Source organism: Mustela putorius, unplaced genomic scaffold (genome assembly GCF_011764305.1).
Source record: "Mustela putorius furo isolate JIRA1106 unplaced genomic scaffold, ASM1176430v1.1 tig00003846_pilon_pilon_pilon, whole genome shotgun sequence".
In the NCBI taxonomy this organism is placed as follows: Eukaryota; Metazoa; Chordata; class Mammalia; order Carnivora; family Mustelidae; genus Mustela; species Mustela putorius.
The window spans coordinates 23,430,786-23,442,997 of NW_025421999.1; the positions used below are offsets into that span (position 1 = coordinate 23,430,786).

Consider the following 12,212-nt stretch of genomic DNA (forward strand, 5'->3'; position numbering starts at 1 on the left):
AAAGGAATGCCAACAATTTCAATAACTTTAAACCTACCAAGCATTAGAACACCATCTCTTCTACACTAGTTCACTCTCGTCTTAATCCTCAGTGTCCCAAAGCAGACAGGTGGGTTGTGGTCCAAGTGGGGTGGCAGGCAGTGTCCCTTCAACAGGCCATCTCCCCTCTTGCCCAGAAGCCCAATGACCAGGTCCCAGGCTTTCAACTCATCTAATTTCTGTGCCTTCTTTAGGGACACCAGGGAACTTCTGGGCTCTTTTTTCTGCCTTCAAGGAGGCTCTGCGACGCTGGGTCTAGTGCTCTCAGCCGACTTGGCCACAGGGCCATGTCTCCTCCTGCATGGGCCACCTATTGGCTCGGGTGGATCAGGTGGGGGCATGTCCTCTCAGAGAGATACATAGAAAATAAAATAGAGGTCCTCTTTCTTACATTGTTTACCCTAATCTCTCAGTGGTTTCTACCATTGCTTGACTTCCCTGGAATTTCAAGCCCAGGAGAGGGGGGTGGGTTGGCAGCCAAAACTGTGGCTTCACCCTTGTGTCTTTTTTGAATATTTTCCGCAAACCAGAGGTCTTCCAACAACACCAATTGATAACCGCATATGGTTTCTGTGGGGCAGGCATCCAGGTGCATCTAACCAGGTACCTGTGTGTTAGGATCTCTCACAAGGCTGCAGTCAAGATGTCATCTGGGTCTTCAGTCATCTCCAGGCTGGTTGGGGGAAAATCTGATTCTGAGCTCACTCGGGTAGTTGTTAGCAGCCAGAGGTCCTCCATTGCTGGAAGCAGGAAATATTCATTCCTTGCCACATGGGCCTCTCCATAATACAGCGCACAAGGAGCTGCTGGCTTCCCTCGAAACCCATGGTGAGCGAGTGAGAGCTATCACAAGAGGACCAGTGTCTTTGTCTATGAGCCTCAGAAGTGACATTAATTCTTGGGCCGTAATCTGTCCTTTCAAAATGAGGTAGGAGTTCCTGACTCTAATCCAGTGGTAGAGTATGGAACACAAAACAATGTGTATCCAAGAAGGGAATCGTTGGAGACCCTATAGGCTTCCCTCCATGCTTTGGTGGGAATTTACCTCAGATAGCCATCACCATAATCTTTGCATCCAAACTAGAACATGAACTATGAGAAAATTTTGTCAAGCCCTTCTGGGATCCTTACATCACCTTGCCTGGAAGTTCCTTGCACCGGTTGCCTGTGTGGCTTAGTCATTTCAATGTCTGACTCTTGATTTCAGTTCAGGGCATGGTCCCATGGTCTGTGAAACCTAGCCCAGTGTCTGGTTCTGCACTTGAGTGAGAAAGCTATCTAGGAATCTCTCTCTCTTCCCCTCCCCCACTTGCATGTGCGTGTGTCTTTGCGCTTCATCTCTTCAAAAATTAAGAAGTAGAAGTAGTAATAGTGCTAGTAGTGCTAATTATTTTCACATCAGTGGATAATTAGACAACCTTTGTTTGGAATAGGAGCTCTGATATTCACTAGCTGTGTGATCTTGGGGCAAGTTGTGTCCCCTCTCTGAACCTCAGTAGTATATGACGCACTCGGTTATTGAGACATATAAGTGATCAATAAAAGATACTTAAAACCCTTCATTGCTTGGCATAGAATCCCGTCATAAAATTAATTCTCAGTGGCAGTAGTATCAGAAATTTGATATTTTTATTTTTTTGGAGCTTAACATTGAAAAATGCTCTCTCACATGGCTATAGGGGATAGTCAGCATCAGTTCAATAATGGTGTGGATCTCCAGTAAAAGGAACTATGAGATGGCTTAAGGTGTAAGTAATTACAGGAGCCTTTATGTCCTGGTTGTGAGTGTTGATGGCTGTTGCGAAAGGGAGACAGACCTGCAGGGGTCCTGAGAACTTTGTGTCTGTCCTGTGCACCCTTGCTCCCTTCTTGGGCTTCTGGGGTTTCAGGGAAGCCTGTGGCCCTTGAGGGTATTTGTAGGCTGTGCCCAGAAGAGCAGGAGCGGGAGCAGGAGGCCACCCAGAGACAGGCTGGTCCTTGGGCCCTGAGTTGGCCAGCTTCTGCCTGAGGCAATGGTTGATTGAGGTGCTCTTCACATACCTTCAGCTCTGTCCCAGGCTTCAGGCACAATTTCTGAATCTCACTATCCAGGAGGGTGATAGAAATAGACTTTTTGGGGAGACAGGGGTTGGAATACTTTTTAACTATTTCACTGAATTTCTTTTGCAGTGAATTTGTGTCATGGCTTTTGGAAATTGGAGACATTACAGGCCTGAGGAAGGTGTACACTTAGGACAAGCATTATGAGAAAATGGAATCATCCACCATGGTAATTATTTTGTTAATTACTAAGTTATTCTCTTTGGCCACCAGTTGGAAGCATCTTGATCCTGTTAATCAATCTGGCTTATAGTAAATGTCTACATTATAGGATGCTTATGTATTTTTTTTAAAGATTTTATTTATTTATTTGTCAGAGAGTGAGTGAGAGCAAGCACAGGCAGACAGAGTGGCAGGTAGAGTCAGAGGGAGAAGCAGGCTCCCTGCGGAACAAGGAGCCTGATGTGGGACTCGATCCCATGACGCTGGGATGATGACCTGAGCTGAAGGCAGCTGCTTAACCAACTGAGCCACCCAGGCGTCCCAGGGTGCTTATGTATTTTTAACATTTCAAGTACCTAATATATAGAACTGCAATTCTGGGAATTTTCTGGAGTATGGGTTTATGGTGATATATTTTCTAATTGTAATGTGAATGGCTACGAAACAGGCAAAAATTAGAAATGCAGGTAAATATTTCCCTGGGATAGTGGAGGAAGACATGGAAAGTTCTAATTGGAGTATTTGGGGCTGCATTATGAGGGAAAGGGCCTCATGTAAGGCATTGTATAATGAGTAGAACTCTGACAGGTAAGAAGGGAAGAAGGATGTCCTTCCCTGAGGCATGAGAGTGGGAGTGAGCTCATGGTGGCCTCTTAGGAACTAGCTAGCACAAACTCTCACAAGGCAAGACAGTCTACTTCACAGATGAATATACTGGATAGGAAGGGTTCGGTGGGAGAGGTAGGCACATCTGATCCCACAGGATCTTAACTCTCTAGCTGTAATATGTTGGGTTTATTCTGAAGGAGATGAGGAGATGATGGACACTTTTAAGCAGAAAAGTGGCCAGAACATGGCTTTCAGAATGCTTAGGTGCAGCAATGTGGAATGTGAGGCGGAGACATTGGAGACACTGTAGGGGAGCCCCATCCATCAGGAAGCTCCCATATTTCCCTATAGTAGGAGGATGGTGGCTATGTTCTAGGGCGTGATGACAGTGGCCCATCTGGGAGACTTTGGTATAACTGAAGCAGCCTGTTTGAAAACTGTTGGATGTGGGAGATGAGGAGTGAAGAGTAAGATCAGGTTACTGTGAGATTTCTGTCTGGTTGACAGGGATGACTATTCAGGAGAAGGAGCAGGGTGGGAGAGGATAAAGGGTTTTTGTTAGGTTCGTTACAAGACATCCACAGGGGAACACCCAGCAAGAGGTTGAAAATGTATGTGTAAAGCTCAGTGTATTCAATCATGGGAATCATTTCAAGAGAGCACCAGTTTCAAAGCATTCTGTTACTGAGGAGATCAGTAACAAAGAAAGAAGAAAGCAGTGATAATGGGACTGAGAAGTAAAGCTTGAAGAATTTCTAATGCAAAATGTGGGAGAGGAGAAAAAGAGAAAATTATGAATAAACATAGGCATTTGGCTAAGCAACTTCAATGTTCTTTTTTTTTTTCTTTTTTCTTTCTTTCTTTTTTTTTTTTTTTTTTTTTTTTTTTTTTTTTTTTTTTTTTTTTTTTTTTTTTTTTTAATTAGAGTGGGATGAAACTGAACTGGATTCTCCCAGGTTTTCCTCACCATTCTGGGTGCCCTCTGAATTATTCCACCGAAATAGATCTCTGTCTATTCCAAAATCCCCACCTTCTTCCCAGTTACAACTTCTCTTTCCTTGCTCCTGCTTTTGTCCACCATCCCTATGACACAGCCTCCAGGAAACAGCTGGAGACCTTTTAAAACAAATGTAAGATCAAAGCATTCTCCTGCATATAATCATCTACTGGCATCCCATTACACTCAAAGAAAAGTGTGGAACCTCTTACTTACTTACTGTGATCCAGATCTCTTACCATGGCCCACAAGGCCCCACATAATAGGGCCCCTGACTTCCTCTGTGAGTTGGCAAACCATGTTGTACCCAGCTCATTACACTGTGGCCCCTGTAGTTTTCTGTCTCTTCCTTAAACACTCTGGGATGACCCTGCATTTAGGATCTTTCCCCTACAATTCTCATTCAACTATTATTTATTAATTCATAGTACATACCAGGGCCCTTTCTAAGTGCTGGAGGGATAGCAGTGAATGAAATGACAAGAGTTGCAGTGTTCATGACTCATGCCTTCAGTGACACTCTTTTAGAATCTCATCCTATTACCATAAACTGTGTTTTTAATTTTTAAAATTTTCTTCATGAACTTAGCACTCTCTAAAATTATCATGCTATTTTATTTGTTTATTATTATTTCTCTCTTTACTTCCCATATTGATTCTGGGCCCCCATCAAAATAGATGTACTATAGGAACAGGATACCTGGAGTGCCCGTCACATGTAGGTGCTCAATAAATATTTGCTCAGTGAATGAATAAATGAGTAATTATATTGTTAGTAAATAGATGATAATAGTGATAAGTTGTAGGTGATTTTGTTCTTGATTCTTTAGCACTGTGAAAACACACCACATAGCATCTAATGTCTTAAAACACATCATCCAAAAACTTATAAGTAAAAATGAAAAAAATGTTGATTTAGATGACTTTCCTCTTGCATGCTTCTCTTTCCTTTCTTCTAACCCCAAGCCCAAATGTATATTTGGGTCAAGAAGGGAATATGTTGTGTTTTGTCCTGCAGTCTACTAAAGCTCAAGTAGGTGGACTATAGAGAGGTTCTACATACAATCATAGACCTTCAGAAATCAGGTGATTACTTTCTCATTTAGGCTACATACTTCCAGGAACTATGTCTTACAGTAGAGCAAAGAAGGGAAAATCTATTTATAAACTATCTGTTTATTCCTTTCCTTACTGACTCTTTCCTTCATTCTGTGTGTAAGATATTATGCTACCTAGTGTAAAATTATCATGTTGTGGCCTTTATTTCTTATGGCCTAATAGTTTAAACCTATCTTTGTACCTTATTTATCAAGCAATTCAGCTGTTGACATATTTCTTTTCAGAAAGGTAGAAATCCACCAGGATGAGATAATTAACTTTTTGCTGAGAACATTGAGAAGGAAAATAGTATTGGTTAACATTAGCTGCTCTAACAAATTTAAACCTCAGTACAGTGGCTTCCATTCTAGAAGCTATTTTATCTCTCAGGTAAAACCAGTCACTGGTGGAGGATGTTGAGGCACCACGGTTTTAGTCCGGGGAGAGGCTCACCCTCCTTCAGTGCAGGGCTCTTAAAGGTCATTTTGAAGGAGTGTTGGAGTTTTTGGTTTCTTTGTTTAAATGGGTCTGTACACTCCACGTTGTGCCTTACTTTTGTGTGCATGTCCTTATGCAATTCAGTTCCATGACCACACTATTTCAAGAGAAATTTAGAAGTGTAGTGTAGGTTCATGCTCAGGCAAAATAAAAGCTAAACCAATTTGGTAAACAGCGATCCAATGTCTGCCACTGAGGTATATCTCTCAGGTCAATAAAAAAACCTATGGAATTATATTAAAGCTAGGTAATATTATGTAAAAATGTCAATGTTATTTAGTGATATCAGCATATAATAATAATAAAAATGACTTGTCACTCCTCCATTGAACTGCTTTGCTTTGGAGACTCAGGTGCACCTCCCCCACCCCTACTACCTTCAGGTCCTGTTCCCAGGCACTGGTTTTCTTTGGAGACGGAACCCTCGTAGGGGTTCCAAGCAGTTTCAAGTGGCCGAGAGGACACTGATGAATAGAGACAAAGCCACAAGGCTCTCTGGAGCTAGCTGGTGACCATTACAATGTCTCCACACACAGTTATGGTGCGGCTGTGGGCTGTGCTGGAGCAGCTGTGGGCTTCTGGGTTGGTGATATACGAACGTTTGCCATATGGGCCACAAGTCTCTGGGTTTGGCTGGGAGATCTTGGTTTGCACTGCAGTGGTATTGTTCATTACAGTAAAGTGTGGACTCAGATTAAGAGGAACAAAGTGGCATTGTGCCCAGAATGAAGTATCTGGAAAATACATGGAGAACACCGACATGGATGCACAAGCCTGTGGAGCTGACACATCACCTGAGCAGAAGGCCAGTCCTCTCCCCCTACAGATTCTTGCTCTGGCTGCCCCAAATCAAAATGTCAGGTGCGTTTCCATGGAAGACGCTACACAACTGCTGAAGGGAGTTTGGCAAAGGCTTTTGAAAAAGAGCCCTCAACAGGTGACTGATGAAAATACCATCTGTGGAGCACCCCAGAACAATAAGGAACCCCCTGCAAGGAAAATGCCAGAGATTCAAGGATGCCCTGATCTTCAGGGAAGTCCAGACCTGCTGGTTCATGGCACTGGCAACTGTGGACAGAGAGTGCAGGAAGAGGCAGGGGAGGCAGGCAAGCCAGAGCTTACTGAAGGAGGTGTGCCATGGAAGGCCCCCGCTGAGGGCCAGGGCCAACACCATACCCTCAGCCAGATCGTACTGACAGGGATGCATCTGCTAGAGCTCCTTAGAGATCATCTGGAAGGTGGGTGCTCAAGGAGGCAGGTGGAGACTGCCTCCTCATCCACTGATCAAGTGCCCTCACATGGGAGCCCCCTGTAAAAAGGAAAGCCATCCGGGCACTGAAGAAGACATGACAGGGGAATGAAGAGCCCCCAGTAACACAACAATCCACTAAGCTGAGCAAGTATCTTTTCACCTGTGAAACACCCTCCTGGATAGTCCTGGGATCAGTAACACCTCCAGCTCTCTGCTCGGCAGGGAGTCTGCTTCTCCCTCTCCCTCTGCCCCTCCTGAGGCTTGTGCTCTCTCTCTCTCTCCTCTCAGATAATAAATAAAACATTTAAAAACAAATAAATAAATAAATAAGGTTTTTAATAAATTCACTCTTGTATTTAAATGTCATCTGGGGGTGGGGGTGGAGGGACCTGAGTGGCTTAGTCGCTTAAGCATCTGCCTTTGGCTCAGGTCATGTTCCTGGAGTCTGGGAATTGAGCCTCCCATTGGGTTCCCTGCTCATTGGGACATCAGTTTCTCCCTTTGACCCTCCTACTTGTTGTGCTCTCTCTCTCTCTCTCTGTTTCTCCCTTTCTCTCAAATAAGTAACTAAAATCTTTAAGAAAGAATAAACTGTCATCCAAAAGGAATATTCCAGCACAAAACCACCCATCAGGACTGCCTACCACATCCTTCTGCTGTGGCTGTGAAAGGCCAGGGAGGATGCACAAACCACATCTTTTACCACTTTGGGGTGGAGAGAGGAGCCCCACAGCACAGATAAGGAGGATGATATTTTATAACACAGGATAGCACCAGCTTGGTACTGTTTTTTTGGCCATGTGGTATCAGTAAGAGAACACTAAATAGAGAAACATTTTAAAATAAAATATTTTATTGTGCTCATGTTATAAAAATATAACATTTGAACTTTTACATAAAGTAGTGGATACATTTTAGAATAATTTCAACTTTGCACAGGTCAGAGAACCCAAGCTATAGAAGGTGTCAGGAAATTACTTTTCCATTTATTTCAAAACCAAAAGCAACACCTATGGCTAAAGTCAAATAACCGAGGGGGCATGGAATTCTAAAAAGGGATATCTAGTCTATAAAGTACATTTTAAGGCAGAAGAAGTTGTTAAAGCCATCCAAAAGAAAGAAAATTTAAAAAGAAGTAAAGCTTCAGTTTTTTCTTCAATATCACAAAAATAATAATAGCAACTCCAGGGATGCCTGTGTAGCTCAGCTGGTTAAGCATCTGCCTTTGGCTCAGGTCATGATCTCAGGGTCCGGGGATCAAGCACCAAATCAGGCTCTGCACTCAGCATGGAGTCTGCTTGTCCCTTTCCCTCTGCTCCTCTCTCTCTCTCTCTCTCTCTCTCTCTCAAATAAATAAGTAAATTCTTGGGGGGGGGGGAAGAGTATCAACTCCACAGTGCTGTCAACAGGATTAAATGAGCTGATGAATGTCAGGAGCTCAGCACAGTGTCTGGCACATTTTGAGCACTTATGAAACGTCAGTGGTTGACAAATGGGTTGAGCTGGTTGGTACATAGCCAAAGCATCATTCTCTGTTCTGATGTCAGCAGATTCCTAAATATGCCAAATTAAAATGAGGAAAAGAACACACTGTTAGTGTTGCTATTAATTAGGAGCATAGGGGAAGGAAAATTAAGGGGTAAGAAAGGAAGTTATTGGGTGGCTTTATCATGGGACCTACAGAAATCACAAGATCCCATTAACACTCTGCAAAAGGATCCTGATCCAATCAAAAACAATCTCAAACTTGGTCTATAATTAATAACTGGTAACTAAGGTAGTGTGATGTTATGGAAAGAGCCACAATGAACACAACTAAAATTTACTGAGTCTCTCTTGTGTATCAGGCACTGTGGACAATGCTCACATACCATTGTAACGAACTAGCACTTTGGCCTGTAAGATCGTGTTAGCTCTTTTTTTATTTATTATTTTTATTAATATATAATGTATTATTTGCCCCAGGAGTACAGGTATGTGAATCATCAGGCTTACGCATTTCACAGCACTCATCACAACACAAGCCCTCCCCAATGCCCATCACCCAGCCACCCTCTGCACACTCCACCCCCATGTTAACACTTTAGTTAACAAGACTCCTGCTCCTTTAATTAGGAAAACTTGACCCTGGGTCAGCCTTGGAGCTCTATTTCACAGGAACTTGATTGAGGCAGGGCGTCTGCTGGGTTATCAGGTAACATTGCTCATGATCAAAATGACTCCTGAAGGCTAAATGTAATATGAATACATTCTTGGTGAGAAACTATAGCTTGAAGTGACTCCTATAAACAGGCATGTCCCTCTGAGAACCCTGGAAGTTATGTCCCAGAGGTGGTTCTAAGAAATTGGGTCTTCTTTGCAATATGGGGTTTCTAACCCAAGGTGGGCTCCCCTCCACTCTTTCTCTCCCACAAGAGCCGTCGGCTGGGGGCCTACCAAGGACAGCAACAGCAGCTTGCTAGCAGCCGAGTGCTCTGCTGTGTGAGGACCCCAGCTACTGAAGGAGGGACCCCATGCTGCCCTGCAGGCCAGGGTTTCCTGGCTTATATTCTTCTAACTGGGTTGGGAGCCAGTGTGGCCTATGGTTGTTTTATGGTATCTGCATAACTTATCGAGAAGACATTCTGGTAGGCATTACAGGTAAGCACTATAATCATCTTCATGTTTAGAGAGGAAAAAGACATTTAAACTTCCCACATCACTCAACCAGCCAGAGGTAGGACCAGATTTGCATGGAGACAGTCTGAGTTCAAAGTGTGGGCTTTGAACTACCACTCCAGTCTCCTACAGAGTTGACATTGGCATTCACTGGTTGTATGAAGGTGGGCATGGTAAACACCGTGACTGCTGGTTTCTGAATCTTTAAAAAATATAAAGATTATAAATGCAAAGTATGCATCTGAGGATTATAAATATATAGAAACAGCCAGCATGGGGCATGGCTTAAGGCAGCCACCTTTCCCTTTGGTCCTGCACATTTCACCCAGCAGGGACTTCCATGTGCAGCTGCCTGCAGACCCCAGAGGACTGACAGTGGGTCTAGGCTCGAAACCCAGGCAACCTCTCCACCTGTTGCTCTGCACCAGGCCCCTTGCAGGACCTTCTTTTTCAGATTCCTCATCGATGGTCCTTCAACCTGAGCCCAGGTGTCAAAGTGCTGATTTGTCTCAGGTTTAGACTCTGTGTCTTACATTCTTTGGTTCTCTGACTTGTAGGCCCTGTACTCACATCCTTGCTAGACTTTGTCCCCCTTCAGTGAACCTGCTGAATGACAGCACCGCCTGACCCCAGTGTCTGCTTTTCCCTCAGAACACCATACATCTGAAATGGTTGACGTCAGGGACGGACAGATAGATGTCTAAAATTTTCCATGATTTCGGGCTCTAGGTCCATTCCTTCACCTCACTATCATCCAGGAAATGTTGACAGTAAAAAGATATTCAAAAATGCCCAGAGGAATTTTTTATTTTTAAAGAAAAACAAATCATTGAAGGAAGGGTAGTTGATACATGACATAGTGAAAATATGAAAGAAATTCATGCACCCAGACTATGGAGCTTACCTTCCAAGGAAGCATTTAGGGAATGTGGTCAGTTTTCTTTTTCTGTCTTTGGTCAGATTCCCTTGTTTGCACATCATCTTGTAGAGTTTCTCGCCCTATTCAGAGATTGTTACCTAGGTGTCTTGCTCCATTCCTAATTTTAAGCCTATCAAAAAGGAAACCAAAGACAGGTAACAGAAAAAGTCTCCTCACTCACTCTTGCCTGCATGAACCCAAAATTTATTGCATATTCAGCATGGGCAGGGTGGTGCAGATACAGAGCTCTCTACCACAGGGCACCTGGGTAGCTCGGTTGGGTAAGTGCCTGCCTTGGGCTCAGGTTATGGTATCAGGGTCCTGGGACGGAGCCCTGAATCAAGCTCCCTGCTTAGCAGGGAGACTGCTTCTCTCTCTCCCTCTGCTCCTCCCCATGTGCATTAGTTTCTCTCTCTCTCTCTCTCTCTCTCTCTCACACACACACACACACACACACACACACACACAAATAAATAAATAAAACCTTAAAAAAATACCTGAATTTGGAGCATAGGGCAAAGAAAGAAAAGGGGTCAAAGGGAAGTTAATGGGTGCCTTTATCATGGGAACTACATAAATCACAAGATTTCTGTGATTTTTAGTTTCAATATTCTAACTACAAAATTTTTTACTAGAATTTTTATTTTTTACAATGGAGGAGGAATTACCATTTGTCAGTAACAGAATGATTTTTATTAAGAATAGAGCCTGTTAACATAAACAAATTAATAGAACATGCTTGTTTGCTTGCTTTTCTTTCCTCCTTTTTCACTTCCTTCTTTCCCTCCTTCCTTTTTCACTTCAGATTTATCTATATGCATAGCTATTCTGAAAAAAAATAAAGGTTCAACTTGAAACATTTATTTTACCTTTGAAATGATTTGCTATGCTATTTGAATTGATTGCTCGATTCAACAAAACTTCAAGAATCAGCTATTCATAATCTTTGTTTTAATCTTTTCTAACAGGCTCTCCATCCCAGATCAATCAAAGGAGTTAAGTATTTGAAATGCTTTGGTAATTCTCAAACAAATGTGTACTATGAATATTTTAATAGAAGTAGAAGCTTTGCATGTTCTTCAAGGGAAAATTTCTGAAGGTGGAAGAAAGGGTTCTTTGTGTCCTGAAATTTCATCAGCAATGAGATATTGTGCTCCTAAATCTCTGGGAAAAATGAATAAAACACTGCTTTTTGTCTTATCAGTTATTTGGTAAAGAAATTAGTAGTAACACAAGGTGAATTGCAGAAATGTGCTTAATTGCAGATAAACTCCACATAACTGAATATTGCCAGATCAAGTATCTTTTGCAAATCTTGCTAAAACATGAAGCAATTTTGAGCCAGTCCTCCTCATATGAACACAGTCCTTATTGGGTTGCATTATATTCAATGGCATTGTAACAATTTTAAAATGTTAATGTATATCCAGAGTGCTTTATTCTATAATTAGGATACTAACATATTTGGTCTAGAAATGTTCAATGTACTGCTAAATATATAACTGTTGAAGGCCCTACGGCACTGCACTGTACTACTGAAGTCTGTCTCTTACAGGAAAACTCCATAGTGATGTTTTCAAAATAGCAAGAATAAAGTGCAAAGAAAACTGACATTTTAAAACAAATGAAATTATTTGTGTAGACTGAACATTTGCATGCCTTCCAGATTCATATGTTGAAACCTAACATTCAACATGATGGTATTAGGAGGTAAGGCATGATTAGGTCATGAGGCTAGAGTCCTCGTGAATGGGATTGGGATTAATGGCCTTATAAACAAGACACAGAGAGATCTCTTGCCCCTCTACCATATAAGGACACAGTGAGAAAATGGCCATTTTTGAACTGGAAAATTGCTGTCACCAGTCACTGAATCTGGG

At 42.5% G+C, this 12,212-nt stretch overlaps 1 long non-coding RNA gene across 1 annotated transcript; it reads left to right on the forward strand.

Annotated features, from left to right (window-relative positions):
• Window positions 1-305: 305 nt before the first annotated feature.
• LOC123387195 lies at window positions 306-11,943 on the forward strand. Its single transcript, XR_006601524.1, has 3 exons — window positions 306-370; window positions 2,209-2,308; window positions 11,301-11,943. It is a non-coding gene; the product is annotated as an uncharacterized LOC123387195 (long non-coding RNA).
• Window positions 11,944-12,212: the final 269 nt, after the last annotated feature.